A 16,632-nucleotide genomic window follows, 5' to 3' on the forward strand; every position below is an offset into this window, starting at 1 on the left:
CGCCCATAAATGTATTGAAAATAAATAAATATATATGCACATATATTCTTATTACTTTAGTGGGAGGAGGGCAGGGGCTCTCCATATGGTCGAATTAAAACGCCGAGTTAACCCTTGCTGCATTCGGCAGTCTTACTTTACACGGCCGTTTGACACAGCCCCAATAACACAATTGTCTTATTCTGATTAAGACATGTGCCTGTTAATACACAAAACATCTGACAGAGGTGTGGATCTATCGGCTGCTGTCTGGTTTCGCCACATCGTTAAAATGTAAAAAATCGAAGGGACACATTCCCCATAGCAAATTATAAACCTTTCACATCGCTAGGAAATCCTTAATGCACATTATGGATTGATGTCAATGCAAACAGATCAATATCAGGTATATGACCAAGCAGCACATAAATATCACTTTGAAACAACATATATATATATATATTTTATAGAAGTTAAAACCTTTTCATCAGTCAGTGTATCTAAATGCATCCGATACATTACCAGCTGAATATACGAGCTTTCTAAACGTAAAGTAGATGCGGCATCTGGCTCTCCAAAATCAACGCTATTCAAAGCACTATTATATCTTGCAGAGAGAGAGAGATAGAGAATGGAACAGAATACACTGTATATACAATGCATCGCCTGAATGTTCAAACTAAACCCGAAGAGATGTCTTGTAGGACATAGAGGATAATGTGCGTTACACCGGGCGGTGCTGAATGGGTTAAATAGCTACAGAGGTAGATTGGAATATATGCTTTCTTACAATAACACCGCTTATCGACTCGGAAAGTTTAAAGTGTAAATTACTAATTTGATTGCAAAACACAAAAATAAATCATCGAATGCAGCGACGGCAACGACGGATCTCAAGCATCTTTTCAAACGGCAAACCAATGTGGCTTCTTCGAGCATTGGAACCGGCGGCTCTCACCTTAGAAGACTGGGGTAGTGGGTAAACTTCTCTACCGAGTTCCTAATCTGATGAGTTGAAATGCAAAATGCCCAGGTCTCGCTGCTTGATGCCTTTTCTTTCTCTCTCTCTCTTTTTAGGGGGGAGCCAACGTCTGAATCAGAAGCAGCAGACACACGATCCGATCTCTCCTGGCTGTGATCAGCATTCCCCTGCGGGAGCCGTCACAGTCTCGCTGCCTTCTTGTATGTATAAGAGAAGCGGCGGATTATTTCATCTACACCGAATCTACAGGAAGGGGGACTGCAGGTTCCAGGAAGCTTTACTCTACCGAGCCAATACTAATATGCCCGTCTGTAAACCGGATGTGAAATAAGCCGTGACTTCAAATCAGGCAGATTTTTTTTCCTGTTTTGGAGTGAGGGAGGGAGGTGGTACCCATACTGAACGTAAACAGGTTGAGAACCAATCCGCCGCCAAACGTAGATTTTCTCTCTACGCCGCACAATTTAACTTGTAGCCTTTCATGTTAATCTATTTCTGGTTGGTGAATATCAGATCCTCTTAATTTATAACAAACCTAGGCTTTAATAGATCGATCAAATTATCGAACTCTCTAACTCACACACACATATATAATCTACAAATTCGTGTTCGTATTGGGTTCAAACAGCATGAGCAATATTGGGTCTATTTAAAGAGATTGTCATATGCTCTTGGTGAGAAAAAAAAAACACTCTCCCATTGAACGGGTATGGTTCTTAATGATTACTTTGGTCTGTCTTCACAACAGAGGGAGATGATGCAGAGATTGTAGTTAAGGAGGAGTATGAAATATTGGATGGGATAAACATAGTGAGAGAGGAAATATTAAGGGGTATGGAATCTTTGAAAGTAGATAAACCACCAGGCCCAGATGAAATGTATCCCAGGCTGTTAAGAGAAGCAAGGGAGGAAGTAACGGAGGCTCTGACCATCATTTTCCAATCCTCCCTGACTAGAGGCATGGTGCCAGAGGATTGGAGGACTGCTAATGTTGTACCGTTGTTTAAAAAGGGAGAAAGCGATAGACCGAGTAATTATAGGCCAGTCAGTCTAACCTCGATGATTGGCATATTATTGGAATCAATTCTGAGGGACAGCATAAATCGTCATTTAGAGAGGCATGGGTTAATCAAGGACAGTCAGCATGGATTTGTTAAGGGAAGGTCGAATCTGACTAATTTGATTGAATTTTTTTCAGCAGGAAACAAGAAGGGTCAATGAGGGTAATGCGTTTGATGTAGCCTACATGGATTTTAGCAAGGCTTTTGACAAGGTCCCAGATGGCAGACTGGTCAAAAAAGTAAAAGCCCATGGGATCCAAGGGAAAGTGGCAAGTTGGATCCAAAATTGGCTCAGTGGCAGAAAGCAAAGGGAATTGGTTGACAGGTGTTTTTGTGACTGGAAGGCTGTTTCCAATGGGGTCCCGCAAGACTCAGTACCAGGTCCCTTGCTTTTTGTGGTATGTATTAATGATTTGGACTTGAATGGGGGGGCTTGATCAAGAAGTTTGCAGATGATACAAACATTGGCCGCCTGGTTGATAGTGAGAAGGAAAGCTGTAGACTGCAGGAAGATATCAATGGACTGGTCAGTTGGGCCGACAAGTGGCAAATGGAATTCAATCCAGAGACGTGTGAGGTAATGCATTTGAGGAGGGCAAAGAAGGTAAGGGTGTACACAATAAAAGGGAGGATACTGAGAGGTGTAGAGGAACAAAGGGACATTGGAGTGCATGTCCACAGATCCCTGAAGGTAGCAGGACGGGTAGATAACATGCTTAAAAAGGCATACGGATACTTTCCTTTATTAGCCAAGACATAGAATATAAGAGCAGGGAGGTTATGCTCGAACTGTGTAAAACATTGGTTAGGCCACAGCTTGAGTACTGCATACAGTTCTGGTCACCATATTACAGGGAAGATGTGATTGCACTAGAGAGGGTACAGAGGGGATTTACGAGGATATTGCCAGGTCTGGAGAATTTTAGCTATGAGAAAAGATTGGGTAGGCTGGGGTAGTTTTTTTTGGAACATAGGAAGCTGAGGGGAGATTTAATTGAGGTATATAAAATTATGACGGGACTAGATAGAGTGGATAGGGAGGACCTATTTCCCTTAGCAGAGGGGTCAGTGATCAGGGGGCATAGATTTAAAGTAATTGGTAGAAGGATTAGACTGGAGCTGAGGAGAATTTTTTCACCCAGAGTAGGGTGGGGGTCTGGAACTCACTGCCTGAAAGGGTGGTAGAGGCAGAAACCCTCAAATCATTTAAAAGGTACTTGGATGAGCACTTGAAGTGCCTCAACCTACAGGACTACGGACCAAGTACTGGAAAGTGGGATTAAGCTGGATAGCTCTTTTTCGGCCGGCACGGACACGATGGGCTGAATGGCCTCCTTCTGTGCCGTAACGTTCTATGATCCTATGAACCCTAGTCATTGTTTGAAATACATTTATTACAGTTGATTTGAAATCACAACATGTCACTTCAGATAAATACAACCACTCATCACAAGAACTAATGGTTTGCTGCTTTATCATAATGTTTAAAACTTGGCAATTTGGGTCTGCTCACAGCTCGGCCTTGTCCGGATAATAATCCTGTCAGGATTATGATGAAAGCTGCCTATTTGAAATCTACTGACCGTTCCACGAAGTGAAGGGAAATCAGTGAAGTCTATTTCACCGTCTGATACGCGTGCGCTCTGTTTCCACCAGGCTACAGTGAAATGACTATGGTCCTAAAGCCCGACAGATCCCTCTCCTTTCTGTGTACAAAGGATACTTCAACCCCAAGTGAAACATTTCATGGTGGTAAGGAGGGAGAGATTAATGCTTGAGGCGCGGGGTGTAGCCAGATTTGCGGGGGATTCGGAGGATACTTCAGGCCCCAAAGAAGTTGTCACAATCCTTTAATTTATTTAGGTGAATAAAACTACATTAGCAAAGTTGCAAACTAAATAGTAACAAAGTAACAGTTTCAGGCAGGAGAAGACCTCCGGTCCATGTAGCCCATCTATCCACAGTATTCCCCTGGTGCATTTCTAATAATCCTGAATCCCATCTGTTGTCAAAAACCTGTCTAGTTCTTTCTTGAACCCCATTAAGGATTCTTGTGCCACCACCAGAGCCGATAATCGGTCGCATATAATGAGATAAACGCATGTATATTAAAATGCCAGTCATTGTTCAGACACAAAGGTGTTACTCTGGAACCGGTGAGTTGGAAGGTCCAGGTAAGGTACTTACCAAGTAGGCAGCGATGATGTACGGAGGCTTAAAGCGATCTTAAGCAAGGAAGCGATTTTGACATATTAGTTCACCACTTTAACTATTTTCCACCTCATATAAGTGTGAATGTTACCACACTACTTTATGTACGTATTTAGCTTGTAGTTTTAGTTTAATCTAAATAGGATGTAGTCATTGTTTCATCACCAGATATAATTCGATTTGACCTAATCATTAGCTTAAACGTTTAAATACATAATGAAGTTTTAGCAAGACTGATTTTTCTGGCAGCGCAACTATTTTCCTGGTCTCTCTAAATAGTTGCTTTAATGTAATGAATGTCTTCTTAATCAGTCAGACCAGCAAAGAGAGTCGCTTAATGCGCCGCTCCCACATACACACTTGCAAGCCTAGGTATGTACAAACACCCTCTAACTAATTATTCGTACTAGTAATTTAAAATTTTTGCTTTAAAGTTATACTATTCATTTTATGATGATCTATATTTCAATGAATAACTTCAAACATTTTAATGTCAATTTCTCTGGTTGAATCTGTTATTATTTGATCGCATTTTTTCAGTGGTATGAATTTTATTGCAACCACCTCCGATTAAAGTTAAATTCCTGAGCTGACCTGAATTTGGGGACTAAATGGAGATAAAGCCTTCTCAACCATCTAAAGAGTTGAGGCCCTCCATCTGTCGCTCACAGGCACAGACACTCACGTTGCTTTTGGTTTCGTGTATGAAGATATGGAAGGAAGGGGAGGAAAGGAAACAGCGGAATCAAGAGAAATGGGGATGGTGCAGGGAAATGGCGTTGAGGTGCAAGATCAGCCATGATTGTGTTGAATCGCGGAGCAGGCTCGAGGGCCGGATGGCCTGCTCCTGCTCCTATTTCTTATATTCTTATGGAAGACTCCGGGTGGTCATTTTCTGTGTCTGTGCGTTACCCAACGCTGTCCAAATATACATTTCATCGCATTTAGCAACTTTCACAAATAATTAAGCCAAGAAAGACTTTACGTTTCAGGTCGAACGCTGCTTTTGACAGTTTAAATGTCATCATGTGATCTCCTTCTGTTAATCATAACAGTAACTTATCCCACGATAAAGATTTGTAATTGCTGTGCCTCGTGTTTCGAGACCATGCATTGCCTCTATGATTGCATTTACAACTCTTCTGGAATGGGTTACTAGCGAGGTTTACAATGCTTGATCTGGAGGCAGAGCCAGAAACAGCAGTGTTTAGTTAAATAACATTGACTTGTTTCAAGGTCGCCGGAGGAGGGGGTGAAATTAACATCATCACAGCTCTTGTGTGGCACTGAAGTGACTTCACTGATCCTGCTTGAAGACTGTGTTGTAGTTGTGCAAAATGTCATCAATTATTGTTACTACATGTTGATTTTATTTTACAAAACACTATCAGTCTATGGTCATTAAGCGTTTTTAAAGCTCGGCAACTTTAACTCCTCTCAGTTTACACTGCACTTACCTAACAAAGTATTGTTTTACTAATATAAAATTAGATTTACTGCATCCGCTTTGTGAAAGTGAATGATAAATATTAAGACAAATATATTTATCCCAGAAGCGTTTCTAAATACAACGTGTTGTGTTCACACGATGTAAATTATACACTGCACCAAATATACCAAGAAATACGTCAACAAGTACTCAAATCTTATCTTAATGTTTAATTATTCGGCTTAAGCGCCCGTGGAATTAGAGTCAAAACGGTTTCTAAGGATGTTGTCAAGTTTTCAAATTATGTTCAGACGAGCATTAAGACCAAGGGGAAATCATTGGCATTGCAGTACTGGAACGATGCCGTTCTGGAGATTGTTTCTGTCACTGATACTGTCTACATGACCTCTTCTATTTGGTGTGAGGCAGCAATGTAAAGACCGAGCCCATGTACAATCAGTCAGATCAACCACGTACCAGCCTCTCTACCAGCAACACGAGTCAAATATCCATCCTATTCCAGGCAGGCTAGAGGCTGTCAATCATTTTTTTCCCAATGTTAGTCCAAGGAGACTTTTGAAGTCTTTTCACATATGCGTTCATATGATTTTATTTCGAATCAAGCTAATTAAATGGTATAAAGCTGGCAGATTTGAAGGATTTCCTGGAGTATTTTAATCATTGTGGAATGAGAATTGACTAAAATATTGCAACATGACAGCCCTGCAGGCACAAATCGAATAAGAAAGCAGTCTGACCGTGTCTCTGCAGGTTTATAGGGACACCGTGAGCCACTCGTGCATCCAATTTACTGAAATGCAGCAGAATTAAAACCTTGCGCCCATCTGTTTCATTATTTCAAAAACCTGTCTGAATATGGAACTGAGCGCTTGTATTTATATCGATGCAATATAACTTAGTGCTTAGAAACGGCATAGCATTCGGATCATTGTAACGTGACCGTTCCCATGATACATGTGCAGCATAAATATTACGGCAAAATCAGCCAGAATGAATTGTGCCTGCAATGAGAAATATTAATTATATTAAAATACGGCAATGTAGTTTTGTTTTCAATTTTTGAAAACCGGGTAGGCTTTAAAAAGCCGATCTAGAATTTTATTTGTGTCATTGCAATTTTATACACCGTCGGATAAGATTTCTAGCTGTTAGGACCCTTTTACATTATTGCTTTACACTTTCTGGTCTTACAAGTCTCACTCGTATTTTGGTCATTAGTGCTGGTCATTTATTAAAACTCCCCAAACCTTTCCCCATGAATGGAAACATTTATTTCAAGTTGCCTACGGTTGATTGTTGGGATCCTAAAGCTTATTAAAAATAAATAGAATTTCATTAGAGACAGATAGAGAACAGGCAGTCCACAATGTCAGATAAAGTAAATGAAGGGAGAAGACGAGAGAACAAAGTGTTAATTTACTGACATATAGTTGCGGGTTGACACTAATTGTAGGGATTTTCCAACCTGGAAATTCACTTCTGCATTTTGCCAGTTGAAGAGGCAATGGTTTTGTTGAAAAGAGTTAACGGACTTTTTCTCCTGACTTTGGAGAGATATCCCGGATGAAGCTAGGATTGACACCACATTGAGTATGACTCCAATGCAGTGAAAAATTAGGTTTAAAGAGTGTTTTAGCTGTCGTTCTGATCCATGAGCACTTTTAAAAGTGATTTAAATCAGTTTATGAATGTGCTTTCTAAATATTTAGATTTTAACCACTGGGAGGGGAGCTTTGCACATTACTGTAAGCACAATATATGCAAAATCTCTCCTGTGCAGGAGAAGTGCAGTTGGAGCCAGGCAGTATAAATGGGATACTGCCTGGCTGGAACAGATACTGCAGCTATTGGTTTCAGACCAGTGCACTGTCATATAGTTTCCAGATTTTTCTTTTAACCTTTACTGAGCTTTTCTGTCAAAGTTTTGCCATTGGGGATTTATCTTCTACTACCCTCGGTGACTGTTGCCATTATGGCTGACAAAAGCTCTCGCTTTCATTGACATCCCTGTGCACAGCTCTGCATTGTGTGATAATGTTTTACGACATTATGATGCTAAGCAGAGTTATAATAGAACCCATTGACAGGAAGTGGGCATTAATGAACCAACCTCCATAGTAGCAGTGGTGGTATATTCACATCAGTGATGACAGTGACAAGACAAGTTGATTGTTGGTCTTAGGTCTGTCGTGGTGCTGATGATTCACCAGACCCAATCAAGATCAGCAGGTCTTCCCACCCATTTCAATTTCTCTCATTTCCTGACCCTTACCACCTTTATTTCTATGATGCTCACCTCCTGCTCCCTCCCCACCCAACTTCTGACCATTCAGCTACCTCTCCCTGCCCCAATGCTCTTCAACATCATGAATGGTTCTCTTCGCACTGGTGTCATTATTCTCTGTTCAAACTGCTGTCATCAAAGAAAAAATAGCCCCTCCATCTTCTCCAAATACCACCCTATAATGTAATCTCCCTTTATCATAGTAGTGATAGTATGTTACAGCACAGAAGGAGGCCATTCAGCCTATCACACCTGTGCCAGCTCTTTGAAAGAGCTATCCAATTAGACCCACTCCCCTGCTCTTTCCCCATAGCCCTGTAAATTTTGTCTCTTTAAGTATTTATCCAATTCCCTTTTGAAAGTTATTAATGAATCTGCTTCTACCACCCTTTCAGGCAGCACATTCCAGATCATAACAACTCTCTGCGTAAAAAAATGTTTCCTCATTTAGCCTCTGGTTCTTTTGCCAATCATCTTAGATCTGTGTCCTTTGGTTACCGACCCTTCTGCCACGGGAAACAGTTTCTCCTTATTTACTCTATCAAAACTGTTCATGATTTTGAACACCGCTATCAAATCTCCCCTTAACCTTCTCTGTTCTAAGGAGAACAACCCCAGCTTCTCCAGTCTCTCCACATAACCAAAGTCCCTCATCCCTTGTACCATTCTAATAAATTATTTCTGCACCCTCTCTAAGGCCTTGACATCCTTCCTAAATTGTGGTGCCTAGAATTGAACACAATACATTGGCAGCATTCTCTACTCTAGTGAAGACCAATGCGAAGTATTCATTTTGTACCTCAGCCATACCCCTTGCATTCACAAAAAGATCTCCATTTTTGTCCCTAATTGGCCCCACTCTTCCTTTGTCTACCCTTTTACTAATTATATGTTTATGAAAGACATTTTGGTTCCATTTTATGTTAGCCACTAATCTATTCTCATGCTCTCTCTTTGCCCCTCTTATTACCTTTTTTAGATTTCCTCTGTGCTTTCTGTATTTAGCTTGGCTCTCTATTATGAACCTTACATTTGTCATAAGCCTCCTTTTTCTGTTTCATTTTAACCTCTACATCTTTAGTCACCCAGGGAGCTCTAGCTTTGGATGCCGTTAATTTCCCCCCTTGCGAATGCGTCTACTCTGTGCCCAAACCATCTCCTCCTTGAAGGCCTCCTATTGTTCAATTACTGTTCTGCCTACAAAATTTTGATTCCAATCCACCAGGGCAAGATTCCTTTTTAACTCACTGAAATTGGCTCTCCTCCAGTTTAATATTTTTACGCTTGATTGTTCCTTGTCCTTTTCCATAACTATTCTAAACTTAATGATATTATGATCACTGTTCTCCAAATGCTCCCCCACTGAAACATGCTCCACTTGCCCCACTTCATTTCCCAGAACAAGGTCCAGCACTGCTTCTTTCCTCTTTGGGCTGGAAACACACTGATGAAGAAAGATCTCTTGTAAACATTTCAGGAATTCCTCCCCCTCTTTGCCCTTTACACTGCTAGAATCCCAATCTATATTGGGATAATTGAAGTTCCCCATTATCACTACTCTATAGTTCTTGCATCTATCTGTATTTTGCCTGAAAATTTGCTCCTCTATCTCCTTCCCACTATTTGGTAGCCAATAGTATACACCCAATAGGGTAATAGTTCCTCTATAGTTCCTTAATTCTAAGTAAATAGATTCTGTCTTTGACCCCTGAACTACATCATCCATTTCCAGTGCCATAATAGTTTCTTTGATCAATACTGCCACCCCCTCCTTTCTTTCCTTCCCTATCTTTCCTCTCCAAGGTCTTTGAACACATCATCACCATTCAGCTCCAAGCTCATCTGTCTCATAATTCTCTGTTGGAATCCATTCAATTTGTTTTCCAACCTGTCCACAGCACTAAGACCATTTTAGTCAAAAGCACTATTGATAGTCTCTGTGACAGCAACCAAACATTTTTGTCCCCTGACCCTCCCTGCTACATTTGATGCAGTTGAACACTCTATTCTCCTCCTTTCTATGCTGTGGTTAACCTGCTTGTCACCACCTCATTTAGACTGCTGTAAATCCTTATTTGTTGCAATGTAGCCACCAAATCTCCAGCTAAAGTGCCTCTTCCCACCTCCACACTGTTACTTCTGGAGTATCCTAAGGTTCCATCCTTGGCCTCTATTCCTCATTTACCTCAGAGATTAATCCATAGGGATGGGGTCAACTTGCATCTATATGCTGTTTATATCTAGTTCTACATTTCTACCGTTACCCTCATTTCCACAGCCATTGCTTTGTTGTCAGACTGCTTATCAATTTATGGATGAGTCAGAACTTTCTCCAATGAATATTGTGAAGACTGAAGCCTCTTAGTCGGCTCCTGCTGATTTCATTCATGTCCCTCACTGTTTTCTCAGGTCGAACAAGATGCGAGTAACCAGGGATCTGTTCAATCATAAGCCAAGCTTCAAACCAATGTCCTGCATTTTATGAGAACCACTTACTTCCACCTCTACTCTTACTGTGTCTACACCATTGCTGAAATCCTTATCCAGGTGTTCGTCAACTCCAGACACAACTTCTGCAATGTTTGTCTTTTTGTTTTTTGGATAAGGACGTCGCTAGCAAGGCAAGCATTCATTGCATTTCTAGTTGTCCTTGAGTGGTGGTGAGCCTTCTTCTTGAACTGCTGCAGTCCATGTGGTGAAGGTACTATTAGGTAGGGAGTTGCAGGATTTTGAGCCAGTGACATTATTGGCATGTCAAAGCTCCTGCTTACAAAAAATCCAATTCATCCAGAACATTGCTGTGTGCACCTTGTACCAACAAAGTCACACTCAATCAACACCCACCATCTCCTTTACAGCTTTTCAATTTAACTCCAAATTCAAAATCCTCATTGTTAATTACAAATCCCTACATGGTCTCTCCCTGTCCTACCTCTGCAATCTCATACAAACCTACATTGCAGCTTGTGCACTTCAGTCCATCAAACCCATTCCTCTTTGCATCCCCCACACCTCCACTCTACCATATATAGCTCTACTCTCTGACAAGCCCTCCATAAACCTCTCCTTCTTGTTACATAGAAACATAGAAAATAGGAGCAAGAGTAGGCCATTCGGCCCTTTGGGCCTGCCCCGCCATTCAAAATTATCATGGCTGATCGTCCAACTCAGTACCCTGTTCCTGCTTTTTCCCCATATCCCTTGATCCCTTTAGCATTAAGAAATATATCCAACTCCTTCTTGAATACATCTAATGACTTGGCCTCCACTGCCTTCTATGGTAGAGAATTCCACAGGTTCAACACCCTCTGAGTGAAGAAATTTCTCCTCATCTCGGTTCTAAATGGCATACCCCATATCCTGAGACTGTGACCCCTGGTTCTGAACTCCCCAGCCATCGGGAACATCCTCCCTACATCTAGTCTGTCTAGTCCTGTTAGAATTTTATATGTTTCAATGAGATCACCTCTCATTCTTCTAAACTCTAGTGAATATAGGCTTAGTCGACCCAATCTCTCCTCATACGTCAGTCCAGCCGTCCCAGGAATCAGTCTGGTAAACCTTCATTGCACCCACTCCATGGCAAGGACATCCTTCCTCAGATAAGGAGACCAAAACTGCACACAATACTCCAGATGTGGTCTCACCAAGGCCCTGTACAACTGCAGTAAGATATCCCTGCTCCTGTACTCAAATCCTCTTGCAATGAACGCCAACATACCATTCGCCTTCCTAACTACTTGTTGCAGCTGAATGCTCGTTTCAGCGACTGGTGTACAAGGACACCCAGGTCTCGTTGCACCTCCCCTTTTCCCAATCTATCACCATTCAGATAATAATCTGCCTTTCTGTTCTTACAAACAAAGTGATTAACCTCACATTTATCCACGTTATACTGCATCTGCCATGTTCTTGCCCACTCACCCAACTTATCTAAATCACAATGGAGCCTCTTTGCATCCTCCTCACAGCTCACATTCCACCCCAGCTTTGTGTCGTCTGCAAACTTGGAAATGTTACATTTAATTCCCTCATCCAAATCATTGATATATATTGAGAATAGCTGGGGCCCAAGCACTGATCCCTGCGGTACCCCACTAGTCACTGCCTGCCACCTGGAAAAAGACCCATTTATTCCTACTCTCTGTTTCCTGTCTGTCAACCAATTCTCAATCCATGCCAGTATATTCCCCCCAATCCCATGTGCTTTAATTTTGCACACTAACCTCTTATGTGGGACCTTATCAAAAGCCTTCTGAAAATCCAAGTACACCACATCCACTGGTTCTCCTCTATCTATTCTACTAGTTACATCCTCAAAAAACTCCAGTAGATTTGTTAAGCATGATTTCCCTTTCATAAACCCATGCTGATTTTGTCCAATCCCGTTAATGCCTTCCAAATGTTCTGTTATCACATCTTTTATAATAGACTCCAGCATTTTCCCCACTACTAATGTTAGGCTAACTGGTCTGTAATTCCCTGTTTTTTTTTCTCCCTCCTTTTTTAAATAGTGGGGTTACATTTGCCACCCTCCAATCTGTAGGAACTGTTCCAGAGTCTATAGAATTTTGGAAGATGATCACCTATGCATCCATTATTTCCAGGGCCACTTCCTTTAGTACTCTGGGATGTAGATTATCAGGCCCTGGGGATTTGTCAGCCTTTAGCCCCATTAATTTCCCTAGCACTATTTTTTGACTAATACTGATTTCCTTCAGTTCCTCCCTCTCACTAGACCCTTGGTTCCCTAACATTTCCAGGAGGTTATTTGTGTCCTCCTTTGTGAAGACAGAACCAAAGTATGTGTTTAATTGTTCTGCCATTTCTTTGTTCCCCATTATAATTTTCCCCATTTCTGACTGTAAGGGACCTACATTTGTCTTCACTAATCTTTTTCTCTTGACATATTTATAAATGCTTTAACAGTCAGTTTTTATGTTCCCTGCGAGTTTACTCTCATATTCTATTTTTCCCTTCTTAATCAATCTCTTTGTCCTCCTTTGCTGAATTCTGAACTGCTCCCAATCCTCAGGCTTGCTACTTTTTCTGGCAATTTTATATGTCTCCTCTTTGGATCTAATACTATCCCTAATTTCTTTTGTAAGGCATGGTTGAGCCACCTTTCCTGTTTTATTTTTGTGCCAGACAGGAATGAATAATTGTTGTGATTCCTGCACACGTTCTTTAAATATTCGCCATTGCCTATCCACCATCATCCCTTTTAGTAAAGTTCCCCAATCTATCCTAGCCAACTCGCACCTCATACTTGAGTAATTTCCTTTATTTAGATTCAGGACGCTAGCATCAGATTCAACAACTTCACTCTCCATCTTAATGAGAAATTCTATCATGTTATGGTCGCTCTTCCCTAAGGAAACCTGCACAACAAGATTGTTAATTAATCCTTTCTCATTGCACAATACCCAGTCTAGGATCACCTGTTCTCTAGTTGGTTCCTCAATGCATTGGTCTAGAAAACCATCACATACACACTCCAGGAATTCCTCCCCCACAGTATTATTGCTAATTTGGTTTGATCAATCTATATGTAAATTAAAGTCACCCATGATTTTAGTTGCATGCGTCTCTAATTTCCTGTTTAATGCCCTCCCCTACATCTCCACTACTGTTTGGGGTCCTATAGACAACCCCCACCAACGTTTTCTGCCCCTTGGTGTTTCTTAGCTCCACCCATACAGATTCCACATTGTGATTTTCCGAGCCAATATCCTTCCTCACTATTGCATTGATTTCCTCCTTTACTAACAACGCTACCCCACCTCCTTTCCCCTTTTGCCTGTCCTTCCAAACTATTGAATACCCCTGGATGTTCAGTTCCCATCCTTGGTCATCCTGCAGCCATGTCTCCGTAATCGCAACTATATCATAACCGTTAATTATATCCTAACCAGGACATTGCTGCCGGAGTTCCTCAGGGCAGTGTCCGAGGCCCAACCATCTTCAGCTGCTTCATCAATGACCTTCCCTCCATCATAAGGTCAGAAATGGGGATGTTCGCTGATGATTGCACAGTGTTCAGTTCCATTCGCAACCCCTCAGGTAATGAAGCAGTCCGTGCCCAAGCCTGGACAACATCCAGGCTTGGGCTGATAAGTGGCAAGTAACTTTCGTACCAGACAAGTGCCAGGCAATGACCATCTCCAACAAGAGAGAGTCTAACCACCTCCCCTTGACATTCAACAGCATTACCATCGCCGAATCCCCCACCATCAACATCCTGGGGGTCACCATTGACCAGAAACTTAACTGGACCAGCCACATAAATACTGTGGCTACAAGAGCAAGTCAGAGGCTGGGTATTCTGTGGCAAATAACTCACCTCCTGACTCCCCAAAGCCTTTCCACCATCTACAAGGCACATGTCAGGAGTGTGATGGAATACTCTCCACTTGCCTGGATGAGTGCAGCTCCAACAACACTCAAGAAGCTTGACACCATCCAGGACAAAGCAGCCCGCTTGATTGGCACCCCATCCACCACCCTAAACATTCACTCCCTTCACCACCGGCGCACTGTGGCTGCAGTGTGTACCATCCGCAGGATACACTGCAGCAACTCGCCAAGGCTTCTTCGACAGCACCTCCCAAACCCGCGACTTCCACCACCTAGAAGGACAAGGGCAGCAGGCACATGGGAACAACACCACCTGCACGTTCCCCTCCAAGTCACACACCATCCCGATTTGGAAATATATCGCCGTTCCTTCATCGCCTCTGGGTCAAAATCCTGGAACTCCCTTCCTAACAGCACTGTGGGAAAACCTTCACCACACAGACTGCAGCGGTTCAAGAAGGCGGCTCACCACCACCTTCTCAAGGGCAATTAGGGATGGGCAATAAATGCTGGCCTCGCCAGCGACACCCACATCCCATGAACGAATAAAAAAAAATCTATCTGCAATGTTAATTTATCTAGCTTATTGCGAATGCTCTGCGCATTAAGACACAATGCCTTTTGACTTGTCTTTTTCAGATTGCTAGTCATCTTAGTTTTATTTTGCACTATGGCCTTATTTGTTTCTCGCCCTTGTTTTCTCTGCCTCCCACTATTGCTTCTTCCCTTTCCGTCTTTTGTTTCTATCCTTGTTTCCCCCTCCTCAGTCTCCCTGCTCTGGTTCCCATCCCCCTGCCATTCTAGTTTAAACCTTTCCCAACAGCACTAGCAAACACCCCCGCGAGGACATCGGTCCCGGTCCTGCTCGGGTGTAACCTGTCCCGCTTGTACTGGTCCCATCTTCCCCAGAACCGGTCCCAATGTCCCAGGAATCTAAATCCCTCCCTCCTACACCATCCCTGCAGCCACGCATTTATCTGGTCTATTCTCCTGTTCCTGTACTCACTAGCATGTGGCACTGGTAATAATCTTGAGATCACTAGCTTTGAGGTCCTGCTTTTTAATTTATCTCCTGACTCCTTAAATTCACCTTGCAGGACCTCATCCCTTTTTTTAAACCTATGGCATTGGTACCGATATGGACCACGACTACTGGCTGTTCACCCACCCCCTCCAGAATGCCCTGCAGCCGCTCCGTGACATCCTTGACCCTAGCACCAGGGAGGCAACATACCATCCTGGAGTCACGTTTGCGTTACTTGTGTTACTTCTCTCTCACCTTTAAAAATCTTCTCCAAACTCCAAAAAGAATAATAAAGAGGGAGAAAATAAATTATGATAGTAAACTAGCAAGATATATAAAAACTGACAGTCAAAGCTTCTACAAGTATATAAAAAGGAAGAAGTAGCTAAAGTAAACATTTGTCCCTTAGAGGATGAGACTGGGAAAATAATAATGGAAAACAAGGAAATGGCAGAGGAATTGAACAGATATTTTGTATCTGTCTTCACAGTAGAAGACATTAATAACATACCAATAATAGTAGAAAATTAAGGGGCAAAGGGGAGGGAGGAACTAAAAACAATCTCTATCACTAGAGAAAAAGTATTAGGTAAACTAATGGGTCTAAAGGCTGACAAGTCCCCTGGACCTGATGGCTTGCATCTGAGGGTCTTAAAGGAAGTGGCTACAGAGATAGTGGATGCATTGGTTGTAATCTTCCAGAATTTGCTAGATTCTGGAAGGTATCAGCGGATTGGAAAACCACAAATATAACACCCCTATTCAAGAAGGGAGTGAGACAGAAAGCAGGTAACTATAGACCAGTTAGCCTAACATCTGTCATTGGGAAAATGCTAGAATCCATTATTAAGGAAGTAGTAGCAGGATATTTGGAGACTCATAATACAATCAAGGAGAGTCAACATGGTTTTATGAAGGGGAAATCGTGTCTGACAAATTTATTAGAGTTCTTTGAGGAAGTAGCGGGCAGGGCGGATAAAGGGGAACCAATGGATGCAGTATATTTGGATTTCCAAAAGGCATTCGATAAGGTGCCACATAAAAGATTACTGCACAAGATAAGAGCTCAAGATATTGTGGGTAATATACTGGCATGGATAGAGGATTGGCTAACTAACAGAAAACAAAGAGTCGGGATAAATGGGTCATTTTCAAAATGGCAATCTGTAACTAGTGGGGTGCCGCAGGGGTCAGTGCCGGGGCCTCAACTATTTACAATATATATCAATGACTTGGATGAAGGAACAGAGTGTCTTGTGGCCAAATTTGCTGATGATATAAAGA

Source organism: Heptranchias perlo, chromosome 14 (genome assembly GCF_035084215.1).
Source record: "Heptranchias perlo isolate sHepPer1 chromosome 14, sHepPer1.hap1, whole genome shotgun sequence".
Taxonomy (NCBI): Eukaryota; Metazoa; Chordata; class Chondrichthyes; order Hexanchiformes; family Hexanchidae; genus Heptranchias; species Heptranchias perlo.